This window comes from Raphanus sativus, chromosome 6, assembly GCF_000801105.2.
Source record: "Raphanus sativus cultivar WK10039 chromosome 6, ASM80110v3, whole genome shotgun sequence".
Classification (NCBI taxonomy): Eukaryota; Viridiplantae; Streptophyta; class Magnoliopsida; order Brassicales; family Brassicaceae; genus Raphanus; species Raphanus sativus.
The window spans coordinates 28,726,143-28,738,642 of NC_079516.1; the positions used below are offsets into that span (position 1 = coordinate 28,726,143).

General features: G+C 32.6%; 1 long non-coding RNA gene across 9 annotated transcripts; it reads right to left on the reverse strand.

Moving 5' to 3' along the window:
• Positions 1-9,489: 9,489 nt before the first annotated feature.
• LOC108831463 (uncharacterized) lies at positions 9,490-11,741 on the reverse strand. Of its 9 annotated transcripts, none has more exons than XR_001946359.2 (7): positions 11,604-11,741; positions 11,194-11,521; positions 10,926-11,043; positions 10,674-10,834; positions 10,320-10,563; positions 10,012-10,172; positions 9,490-9,812 (listed from the first exon to the last, which is right to left on the reverse strand). It is a non-coding gene; the product is annotated as an uncharacterized LOC108831463 (long non-coding RNA). The 9 variants fall into 9 exon arrangements; XR_008934986.1 differs by having other exon boundaries at positions 11,194-11,567; positions 11,654-11,728; XR_001946360.2 differs by having other exon boundaries at positions 11,194-11,209; positions 11,385-11,721.
• Positions 11,742-12,500: the final 759 nt, after the last annotated feature.

Below are 12,500 nucleotides of genomic sequence, written 5' to 3' on the forward strand. Positions count from 1 at the left end.
TGTTGATATGCCCTATTTTTAAAAGACAATGTCAGAATGGTACCCTTTCAAAGGAAAATTGTTAAAAGGGTCCATCATTTTTGGCAAATTACCATTTAACCATTTCTTAACAATAAAGTCACTATTGATTAAAAATTATAAAAAAAAAAATACAACATTTTACCATCAACGGCTTTCTTAGGTATCAGATCTAATAAGTTGATGTTCATATTGTTAATGGCTCTCTCATTTTGCGATATACATTATTTCTTTGCTGAATTGTCACATATGATTGCTATTATCTTGCCGCAAACCTGCTGTTTGCTTTTGCCTTACCTTGCCATTATATTGCTTTTGCCTTGTCATTATATTGCTTTTTCCTTGCCATTTTTCCCAACGTTTGCTTTTACTTTGCCATTATATTGCTTTTGCCTTGCATGAACCATGCAGCCCGTTTGCGATGCATCGGCCTTACCATTATATTGCTTTTGCCTTGCCATTATATTGCTATTGCCTTACCGCAAACCTGCTGTTTGCTTTTGCCTTGCCTTGCCTTGCCATTATATTGCTTTTGCCTTGCCATTATATTGCTTTTGGCTTGCCATTTTGGCCAGCGTTTGCTTTTACCTTGCTATTATAGTGCTTTTGCCTTGCATGAACCATGCAGCCCGTTTGCGATGCATCGGCCTTGCCATTATATTTCATTTGCCTTGCCATTATATTGCTATTGCCTTGCCGCAAACCTGCTGTTTGCTTTTGCCTTGCCTTGCCATTGTATTGCTTTTGCCTTGCCATTATATTGCTTTTGTCTTGCCATTATATTGCTTTTGCCTTGCCATTTTGGCCAACGTTTGATTTTGCCTTGCCATTATATTGCTTTTGCCTTGCATAAACCCTGAAGCCTGTTTTAGAAAAGATGATAAAACGGAGGGAAAATTCAAAAACAAATTGGAGGGAAAATTCGAAAAGCTGAGTGGGATTTTATTAACGATTTCATCTTTGAAGTTTCATAAAGTTTGTAGTTTTACAAAAACCTTCAAAGTTATACTTTTGTATTTTTTGCTAATTTCTTAGTTTTACTGCACATAGATAAACAATTTTATGGTTATACCAACTATATAGTGTTTCTTATATGAATTTATTGTGTGTCTATATACAAATATCATTGATTCCATGATTTATAAAAGTTTTCATAACACACGAGGTAAATTTTAGGAAAACAACTATAAAAGAGTCTTGTGTTTCCTTCCCGCGAATAAGAAACAACAAAATTCCAAAATAAAAGAATTATTCTCATTTAAATTTTATTATTTTAATATTTTAGTCAATACTAAATTTAGATTTCTAATTATAAATTATAATATCAAATTATTTAAAGTTTTTATAATTTTTATAATAGCTAAAAGTAAATAAAAAGATAATTGTATTGTTTTTTTTAGCCATTGATTGATTTAGATCAAGGGTCCAAAATCACTCTTCTATCTATCCTCACCCTTTCTTCTTATTGGTTGATTTGTTTATGGCATGGATCCCACTAAATCAATGGCTCACAACCACTCATTAAACTCATCCAGTGGACACAATTAAACAGATTATTATTATTTTAATTATTTTCGTCTTGTTTCTTTCATCGTGTTCTTCTTCCCACAGATCTCTATCTTTTCCTTTCCTCACATATCTTTTTTTCTCTACTCACAGAAACACACCACCGCCTCTGATCACATATCCATCGTTACTCTCTCCCGTCTCCGGAGACAAAACGTCATCACCTGTCTCATCTCCACCTTGTTTCAGTTGGAATCTCGTCTCTCTCTCTCTTTTTTTAATTCTGGTTTTGTCACTGTTTTTGGTATAGAAAGTTTGAATATTTTTGTGTCTGTGTTTTGAAATCTGGGTTTCAGATATAAACAGAAGATGAAGAACATCAGGAGACAGGGAGAAGAGGCGAAGTCGGAGCTCTGTAGTTATGGAGATGGGGCTATGACGACCATGAAAGGAGAAGAGAGCAGATGCTTAAAGTTAGGTTTTTTGGAATCTAGGTTTCATAGATGGAGGTTGTACGGCGGAGGAGGCAGAGCGGGGGAGGCAGTGCGGAGGAGGCGGTGCGAAGGAGTTAGGTTTTGTTAGATTTTGTTTTAAAATCCGGTTTGTATGTAAACCGAAAATATTTGTAATCTGGTTTAGTTTATAAACCAAAATTAGTTGTAAACCGAATTTTTAATATAAACCAAAATCATTTATAAACCAGTTTAATTTATGTATTGAAATTAGTTGCAAACCAATTTTTAATATTATACCAAATTAAATCTCAAAATTAATAATAATAGCCAATTTTAAAAATTATTTTATTTTTATCAGTAATCAATATTAATTTTAATTTTAATCTTCATAGCATTGTAATCTGGTTCAATTTATAAACCAAAAATATTTGTAATCTTGTTTAATTTTAATCTTATATTTGCCTTTAGCTTGCCATTAACTTGCCAATTATGAAGGGTAGCGCTGGTATTTTAAGAAAATATGACTAATTACAGAAATTTCCTTTTAGGGGATACCAACTCCACAATGTATTTTGTAAGTGTGGCATATTCATGCATTTTCTCAATTTGTTTTATCATACAACAAGAAAATAATAATAAAAAAATAAAAAAAAGTTGCCTATGAAACCGTACCGGAGACATTAGCGTTGGCGATGTTCTAAGGAACTCCGGAGGGCTTCTCTCGTATCCATGGAATTAGCTCGATAAAGAGTGATCCTTAAAGCCAAGGACCCTAAAATTTTCTCGGACGAAGATGGCGAACCTCAAGAGCTGAATCTTTGCGTTTCCTTTATATTTGTTCTTATTCACTTTTCGTTTATGGAATTCCGGACTATTTTCGTTTATTTTAAAACTACATTTATATTTTTATTTTTTTCAAAATTTGAAAACAAACATTTCAAGGTTTTATAAAAAATATTTGAAAAAAATATTAAATTTTCGTGGGAACTTATTGAAAACAAACCACAAAAATTCTTTCGAAACTCGTCAGAAAATCCAAGCGGAAGAATCTTTAGGACTTCATGGAAAATTTGACACGAAATATTCGTTTGAAACTCCAACGGAAGTCTCGTTGGAATTTCGGATTTCCAACGACATATTCCAACAAAGTTTTCAAAAAATATCTACCGTCTCTGTTCGATTGAAATTTGTTGGAAAATTTCCAACGTATAACGAGTTTTCATTTACTGCATTCCAACAACTATTTTTCGATGGAAATCAACTTTCTGTTGGAAAACATAGTGTGTTGTTGTAGTGTTTCCCGTGAAACACCAATCCGAAACGATTATATCCGAGACAATTCCACATTACATTTTTAAATGCTTACACATTAGTTTCCACAATTTTCTTTATCTTTATTAAATAAATGACTTAAGCAAACGACTTCAAAATATTTTTAAAGTCATGCATATTTATTTAAATCCAAAACAAGCCTGGCCAAACTTGATTTGGCTTAACACCAGACTTGGTTTGGTCTACATTTGAGTGATATGGTTTTACTTCTATATCCATAGAGTATAACCCCCTAACCTACTGTGACATATCCGACCATCTCGTAATCTGATCATTCAAACAAATAAATCCCTCAGAAAATATATCACAAAAGTGGAGGAAGCCACTTCTCAAAATATGGTTCCATCTATCTAACATGGATAGAATCGTATGCAAACATATGACGACTCAATATAAATCATAAGATTCAACATAATGATTTTTCATAGCATGGTCGTAAAATATGTGCATCTAAGCTAGTGGTCTTTTTAAACTTTAAACCATTCGTAATGGTAATTGCTGGATCCGCTCAACTAGTAGGGGGCACGATGTATTTGTCATAATTTTTTTATGTCAACTTTTATTTCATTTTTTTCTTTAGTTCCACTTTTTAGTGTTTCCAAGTTTATTTTAAAATTTACTTATAGAAACAAAAATATTTGCCTTTTTTATTAATAAGAACACAAGAATAACATTTTCAATACACAAGTCCTTAATATCTAGGTTGCATGGAATCTATGTTAGAGCACGTTTCACGTTTCAGAATCGCTTCGGAATCAGAATTTTCTTTGAAGCACGAAGAAGCACCGCGGAAACACACAAATACCGACGCCTCTTCCTAAACAAACCCACACCGTAAAAAAAACAAAAAAAAATGGCTTCTAAAATGCAAATCAACACATCGAATGCTTCTAATGAAAAAGTCACTGCCATCAACGACTTGAAGCCATGGAACACTAATAAGATTGTTCATGTCAAGAAGATGAAGACTCTGTAGTTAAGATTGTTCATGTCAAGAAGATGAAGACTCTGTAGTTAAATTGTCATTACATTAAGTATCAGACGATGAAGACGTGGAAGCAAAGGAAGCTCTTCTCTTGATGGTCTTCAGTAAATGTCTCTGTCCCAACAGGAACCCTTCGTTTGCAAACTCCCATCTCTATGCTTCTATCTTTTCAAAACCCTGTAAATAATTTTACTACATTAGTTCTAGATTATACCAGATTTGGTCAGACTCAGAAAATAAAAATTTTAAAGCTAATTTAAATTGTCGATAATTTGTTGATTTCATGTTATCTTTGGATGGAATATATATTAGGATGAAGAACAAAGATTAAACAGAAATATACGGATACAAAATAAGGGCCTTACTTATTTTCTCTTTGTTGATGCTTGAACAACTTTGAAATATAATGATAAGCATATCGATTAAAATACTTTTTAAAAATAGTTGTATATATATGTCGGTAGAATTAGTTAATACCTGTCTAAAATTATCTTAGAAATCATGATAAAATATTTATATTAAAATAAAAATTTAAATTACAATATTAGTTAAACTAATGACTTAGTGTAAAATTGTGGAAATGACAAATAAAATTATTAAAATTATGAAGAACATGAAAAATAAAATCTAAATTATGGAGAATATGAAAAAAATAATCAAAACTAAAATTATGGAAAATACAAAAAATAAATAAGTTACCTAAAATTATGAAAATATTACAAATACAAAAGAAACAATGACAAATAATAACCTAAAACTATGGAGAATAAAAACTAAAGTTATTAAAAATATAACAAATAAGCAAATTTCCTAAAATTATGAAAAATTTACAAATAAGCAATAAACCATGACAAAAAATAAAAATAACCTAAAACTATGGAAACACTGACACATAAGCAAAATCACTTCATAAATAATAGTATAGATAGTACTTCTTAGCCTCGGAAAATACTTTCTTGGTGCATATTTTTGTATTATTATTGTTGGAAGATTGGGGAAAATTGCCAAAAGAGAACAAAAAAACAAGGGTGTTGTCCCCTTGGTATAAATCTTTTTTTGTCCAAATTTTCTCCTTTTTACCCTTTGTATTTTTGAAAATTAATGAAATAAATACTTTTGTGAAACAAAAAAAAATATTAAAAATATAAACTATTAATAAAACACCTATATACACATGCTGGTATTTTTTGTTTTCAAAAAGTTCATAAATAAAAATTTGAAAATACGTTCTACTAAAGGTAGAAAGTGTCTTCTACGGAAAATGGTATAGTAGAAAGCGATTTCTAAAATAAATATGTTCATCTACTATTTTTAGAACATACATTCTACTATTTACTAATTTTCTAAAAATGTGGAATGCGCATTCTACTAATCCTAAAGCTATCTACTTTTTGTCCATAAGCATCTTCTACTTTGATTAAGTATTCTAAATTTGGCGGAATGTGTTTTCTAAAGTTTACTCTTCCGTCTACTAAAAGTAGAAAGCGTGTTTTGGATTTTTTTCAATGTTCTAAACTTTTAGAATGCCCATTCTACGGATAAAATTACCTGATTTTTGCGAAATTAATGAAAGTTTCAGTTAAGGAAATATTCTAAAAATCTCCTAAAAATATTCTAACTTCCTAAAACGTGTTATTTTCGATTTTACTTGTTAAAGTTTTTTAAAAAATGATTCTCCTTGTCTTCTTCATTTATCTATGGTTTTCCATAGTTTTTCTTTTGATTTTTTTTCACAAACTCTTGTTCTCTATGATACATATCTATACAACATATGGTGTTTTGAAATTAGGTACATATTTTTTTGTAAAGTTTTTTTCTTTTTTTAATAAAGTTTACAAATTTTATTTTTATTAAAATTTTTATTAAAAACATTTTTAAAAGTTTTGTTTTTATTAAAAAGTTTGATAAAATTAAAAAGGTGACAAACATTTTAAAATTTATATAAAATAAAACTTTGTAAAATGTTTTTTATAAAGTTAGTTTAAAGTTTTTATCAAAAATATTTTGTAAAGTTTTATTTTTATTTTTATAAATTTTTAAAAAGTTATTTAATTAAAGTTTTATTAACGTTTTAAACATTTTATAAAAATAAAACTTTGTAAGCAATTTTTATAAAATGTTGGCTATGTTAAAAAAGTTTTTGTTGGCTATGTTAAAAAGAATGTTTCTACTCATTTCTTTTGCTTTTTAGAAATCTTTTTATATAGTTTTTTTCATTATAAATGTATATAAACCTTTTAATTTCGTTTTAATTTGATTTTAAATTACTTAAGGAAAGGTTAATTTTGGGATTATGAAAAGATTTATACCATTAGGACAACTATGAGATGGATTTATACCAAGGGGACAACACCCTTGTTTTTTTGTTCTCTATTGGCAATTTTCCCTAGAAATATTCGTAATGGGGAAACGATTTTCGATGGAAAATGATTGATGTAACCTTATTTATTAGTCAATATATTTTTTAATATTTAAGTTATCCTATACCATCTCATTTCTCCTAATTTCCCTGGTTTTAATATGATTTGATGGAAAGCAACTTATAAACTTTTTATATTCGAACATTCTTAATAAAAGTTATTAAGTCAGGTCATTCTTAATACATATAGCCGGCCTAGAGCTGATCTTTAAGAAAATCAAGAATCTTGGGGATAATGTCATCCTTTTTGCAAGGAGAATTCCGAATTATAAACCGAGGTGGATCATCTCCAAAGAGAAGTAAATGACCAAATTACCTATCGTGATTTTGAAGAGGGAGCCATGGAATCCAGATTTGAAGAAGCACTGGTCAAAGCTAATGAAGAAGGTCGGCTGAGAGTGCTTTCTGATGCCGACCTAAGCTCAACAAGTCGACATATCTTGATAATTCGATATTGATCTTTCTCGAGAGGATTATCTAGGTACTAGCCTAAACTTAGCCCATTTTCATGAGGAAGATTTAGGCATGAACCCGTCATAAGGCAATGCCGAACCAATCCGAACTTTGGATCTCAGTCAGTAATATAATGAGGAGAAAACTCCTTGCTATGTGACCGATCCGAGCGAGGCATAGGCCTGACCTGTAAAGTCATTTTGGACGGTGTAGATAATGCGAGACATATTCATATGCACTTCACAACCAGAACCTACGATATTTAGTTGTTTTAATGATGTTTAAGGTCGAAGATAAGAATACAATTAGTAAGAAAAATGGTTGAGATTGGAGATCAAAAGTATAAGAAAGGAAACATTTCGGCAATATATTGTCTCAGACGATAAATTATTGTCCAAATATCAGGATTAACAATCAATTACGATGTTAAAGGAATACTAGGCTCGATTTATGACTATTTCTCTCTCAAAGTAAATCTAGGTCGGTAATCTTTCTCTCCCCCGATCGCTGTGTGTGTCTTTACTGGGGAGTTGCCTCCATATTTGCAGTGGATGGATCTTCTTACTGTAACTCGGGAGCAGGCGTCCGTACCCATGTTCTATAGTAGGAAATCCTTTCACCTGCTTCTGCTTCCAAGTTAGGGTTTGTTCACATGACAGATTTAGTAGGTCATCATTACTAACTGCTCTATTCAGGCCGACATGTTATATGTAGTGTCAGATGAACAGTTGGGAGATCGATTTATCGTGTTTGACTTCTGAAATTTTTGATAATGAGTCTTCAAATGGACCCACTTAGCTGACTTGATTTTTCTTTGAATGGATTTTTTTTTTGTTGACTAAGTTTGATTTGGATTTAAAGAAGGAGATGTGCTTATTATACCTTCTACTATTTGGAAAACCAGAATCTAAGCAACAATAAAATTAAGGAGGTTATACACTATGAGATATAGGAGAAAAACCAAATAACCCAAATACTAAACCAAGTCTGGCATTAAACCAAATCAAGATTGGCCAGGCTGGTATTGGATTTAAATAAACTAGAGCTTTTTCCGGGCTACGCCCGGGTTTATTTTCATAAAAATTTTAATTTATTTGAATATATTATGTTATTATATTTAAATATTTAGTATATATTGGAATCTTTGACAAATATTAATTATTAAATGAAGTCTAATTTATTAGAATCCAAAACGTATATACTATATTATTTAAAATACTAGGGTCATAGCCCCCGCGCAAGCGCGGGGCTGGTTGCTTTGGTAATGCCGTTGTGTAGTTTGGTTTACGGATGTTGTCCGCTGGGTATGTTGTTAATGCGTAGTGTAGTTTGGTGTATGTGATGTTGTTGCTTGTTGTTTTTAACATTTGTTTTCGGCTTAAATCGGATGGTGAGATTGGAACATTGGATATAACACAGATTGATTAGATTGATATAAGAATGAGGCGTGAATTTGTATTTGTTGAAATTCTCATTTCTTAACTTTGTTAAGATTATATCGACCATTAGCACCATTAGCTGTTTTGTGTTCTTGCTCTATCGATTAGCATCTGCCTTCCTAAAATATCTTCCTCGTAACCAACACCCTACAATTTTTATTTGTAAACACAAATATAAAATGTAACAGAAATCATATGTTTGGGTCACAATGCACACAAATAGCGATGCACACAAAATTGAGAAGAAAGCAAGTCTGGTGAAGATAAGCCGTAGATATCCATTAGTAGGGGTCACACACACACACGCTTGGACTCGGACTTTTGACTCAGACTCAGACTCGCTCACTCGGTAAGTACTCACTGGTTGTGAGGGCTTTAATAGAGAGATAGTGAAGTGGCATAGAGTAGAGAACATGCATATAGTTAACATGCACCGAAACTGACATGACCCTCCCCTTTAATTATTTTATCAACTTTAATAAATCTGTCTTCGTTTTCTTTGGGCATGCATGTGATATCTTTGTAGGGCGTAGTCCCGCGAGTAGTCCAGCGCAAGCGCAGAGATGTTTGACAAATAATTGTAGTTTAAAATGTTATAAGGGGTGGAGTGAAGTGTTTTGTTAAGTATAGTTGTAGTGGTTTACAATAGAAATTACAAAGTTATTGTTGATGAGGGAAAAATCATATGACGTGGTTGTAGTGGATAAAGTAGAAGTGTGACCAAATTGGTTGTGAATATAAACTCATATCACTGATCAAACCTTCTAAATTGTTTCATTGCAAGGTATGTGAATTTTTTTGTGGGTTACTCTATGGCTTTTACTTTTCTAATCAATAATTGATATAATGGACGTAAAAGAGGGGACGTCAATGCAAGGTATGTGAATCTTTTGTGGTTACGTGACATAGATTTTACTATGCAAACATGCAGTTGTGCAGTTTGATAAGCTGAATACAAAAGTTTACGTCAACTCTCTGTCGTTGCTGGAAAAAATAATCAAAAACAGGAAAAATAAAAAAACATAGCAAAGTCTAAAATAGAGAAAGCATATTAATTTGTGGAAACAGCGACCATTTTACTGGTTCCGCTAAAGCGTAGTCAACTCTTTGTGGAATTTTCACTGTCATGCTTATTTGCGTACGTAAGTTGGTAACCGTGTCTTGACACTCCGATAACTTACAGAAGCTGTTGCAATATATCATACCTGCACAGAAAAACGCCATTATAATTAAACACACATGGACCTCATAGTTTGTGATGTTAATCATTGTATTCACGATTTTGTAGCCCTGCAATGGTTTCTTTATTTCAACAATGTGAAAACCCATACGAAAGTGATGAAATTCTATACCAAATGGAAGTACCGTTAAGCCTTTAAATGTCATTATTACGGTTTTGGTTACCTTTCTTCGGGTTCTTAAGAGCAGCTCACAACTTGTACTCAGTCTCGTTGAGCTTAGATCTTCCTTCACTGATTGCTGTTTCTATGTCAGCCTCACGTTTCCTTTCTTTCTCTCAATGCTTTGACCTCTGCATCAAAACTTTTGACCCTTCATTCATTTCTCTGTTTTCAGAACATAGCAAAGTGCTTTTGCATCATGTGGTTGAATTAGGCATGTGAAGAAAAACCTTTAAAAAAAAATTGTAACTCAAGACTACGCAATCTATGGATCAGATATAGCTATTGTTTTGCAAACACCAGGCGCTTTACCTGTATACAACTTTGGATGGACCTAAACATCGCCTTGCCTCGATAAACATGTTTAGACTCTTCCACAGGAGCTTCGCTGCACCTGGACCTACTGCTCTCTCCAAAGCCATACTCGGTAACATGAATCTCTATTTGAGCAAAGCGTGTTAACCCCACATGGGTTATTGTGGACCATTGATTTGTGTTGGCTCTACTCGTTCTTCTAAAACATTATCATCGTTCATTGTTCTCCAAGCTTCTTCATCTAACAGGTATATATACCCAAGATTCACGATTGAATCATATTTCATAAAAAGGTGAAAACCTTCGATCACTCAAAAGCTGAGATAGATAATTAAAGTTTTTTTTCTTTACCAGAAACGCCATTAACCGCAGAGGTAAGCGGTGATTTGGCGGCGATCAGCGGTGACCCTTGACTGATGCTCAATCTCAACTTCTCTTCTTAACTGATGCTCAACTTCAGATTGATGAAGCTGAGTCTTGAATAGAACCTTCAGGGCGATAATGTGGTTGCTCTGTTTCACATTTGCATACAATTTGTGAGAATTGAGGAAGACAAACAATATAAAGATCTAAAACAAATGTTGTGTGTGGATGGATACTAACCCGCTTCTCTCGAGCAAGATAAACATGACCAAACTTGCCTCTTCCAAGAGGCTCTCCAATGTCGAAGTCATTCAGATTCCATCTTTTTTTGCGCAACTGCAGAGACATCTGAAGTCTCCTGATGAAAACAAACCCAACAAAACATAATGAGACAAAAAAAAACAATTTTAATGATAAATCGCTTGAAAAATAAATTTGCTTTGAAATTAGAGACTTAGACGAAGGGAAAAGGTGGAAGAGGAAAGTTTAGAGGCAATTGAGAACTCACCTTTGAGGAAAAAAACCTTCCATGCCCCAACACATGCAGAAAACGATCAGAGTTATTACAATCATATTTCTGAATCTTAATGTTATTAAGATTAAGCGAATGCAGTGGAAAAAATAATATTGTTGTATACATTAAAGCAAGTCAATCAGAAAGAACCATCACCATCTCATCAAGTAGTAGAAGGTTATTACCAAAAGTTCTCCATTCTTATTGATGTCCTTAGCATCCTAGAATCGAGCATCCTAGAATCGGATGAGCCTACCGACCAAAGACTGGACGGATCTGTCCTTGGCAACGACTGCAGAGACGGCGGTGACGGCAGAGACGGCTGGTGAAGTCATTTTCGCAATAGAATCAACAGCCTGAAAACGATGCTGTGAGAAATCAAGAGAGAAGGGTTGAGAGCTAACCTCGAGAACTCTATATAAACGAAGATTGGAGAAGCGTTACGGATGACCACCATTACTGAACAAAAACGGAGGAGGAAGAGGAAGAGGGATCGCCAGAGATCTGTACAAAAAAAATCGACTAGCCCATTAATAAAAAAGACACGTGTCCCTTATACAGGAGTGATACTCCTCCATTATATTATAGACTAGCTGGCCGGCCCGCACCCTGTGCGGGCATTGTACATATTCAAATTATGGACTGAATAGTACAAAGTTTTAGAAGTAACGGATTTTATATCATAAGATAACCGTCTTTGGGATAAAGCATCAGACACAGAAAAAAATAGATAACAATTAAGTATCCTGCCTACGGAATATTTTGAAAAACTTGTTTGTAGACAACATTCAATGTTTTTGTCTCCGGTTTCCTTTCTATACCAGTTATTAGGATTTTTAATTCAGATCTCGATTTAACTCTTGAAAGTGCAACATAGAACTGACCATGAGAGAACACTGGCCTAGGCAGAAATATTATTAATATCTAATCAAATGTTTTATGTATTATTAAAACTAAATTTGTTCTTCATATATTTTATGTATTATTCATAAAAATATGTATTATTCAAATACAATTCATATGTTTAATGTATTATTAAAACTAAATTTGCTCTTCATTCAGTCTTTGTGCTTCAAAACTATAAGCTTTTTAGACATTACTTAATTCAATCTACTTTGATGTTTAAATTATTACCATATACTTTGAAATATGAAATAAGTTAATCACGCATGTGCGGGCATCGATATGATTTATATATTGCATGTATAGCTATTATTATTAGTGCATAAGTAGATCGTAATTATATTTCACTCTCGTTGTATCTTTGTATTTTACTCATTTAGGTTTCTCCACATATAAGT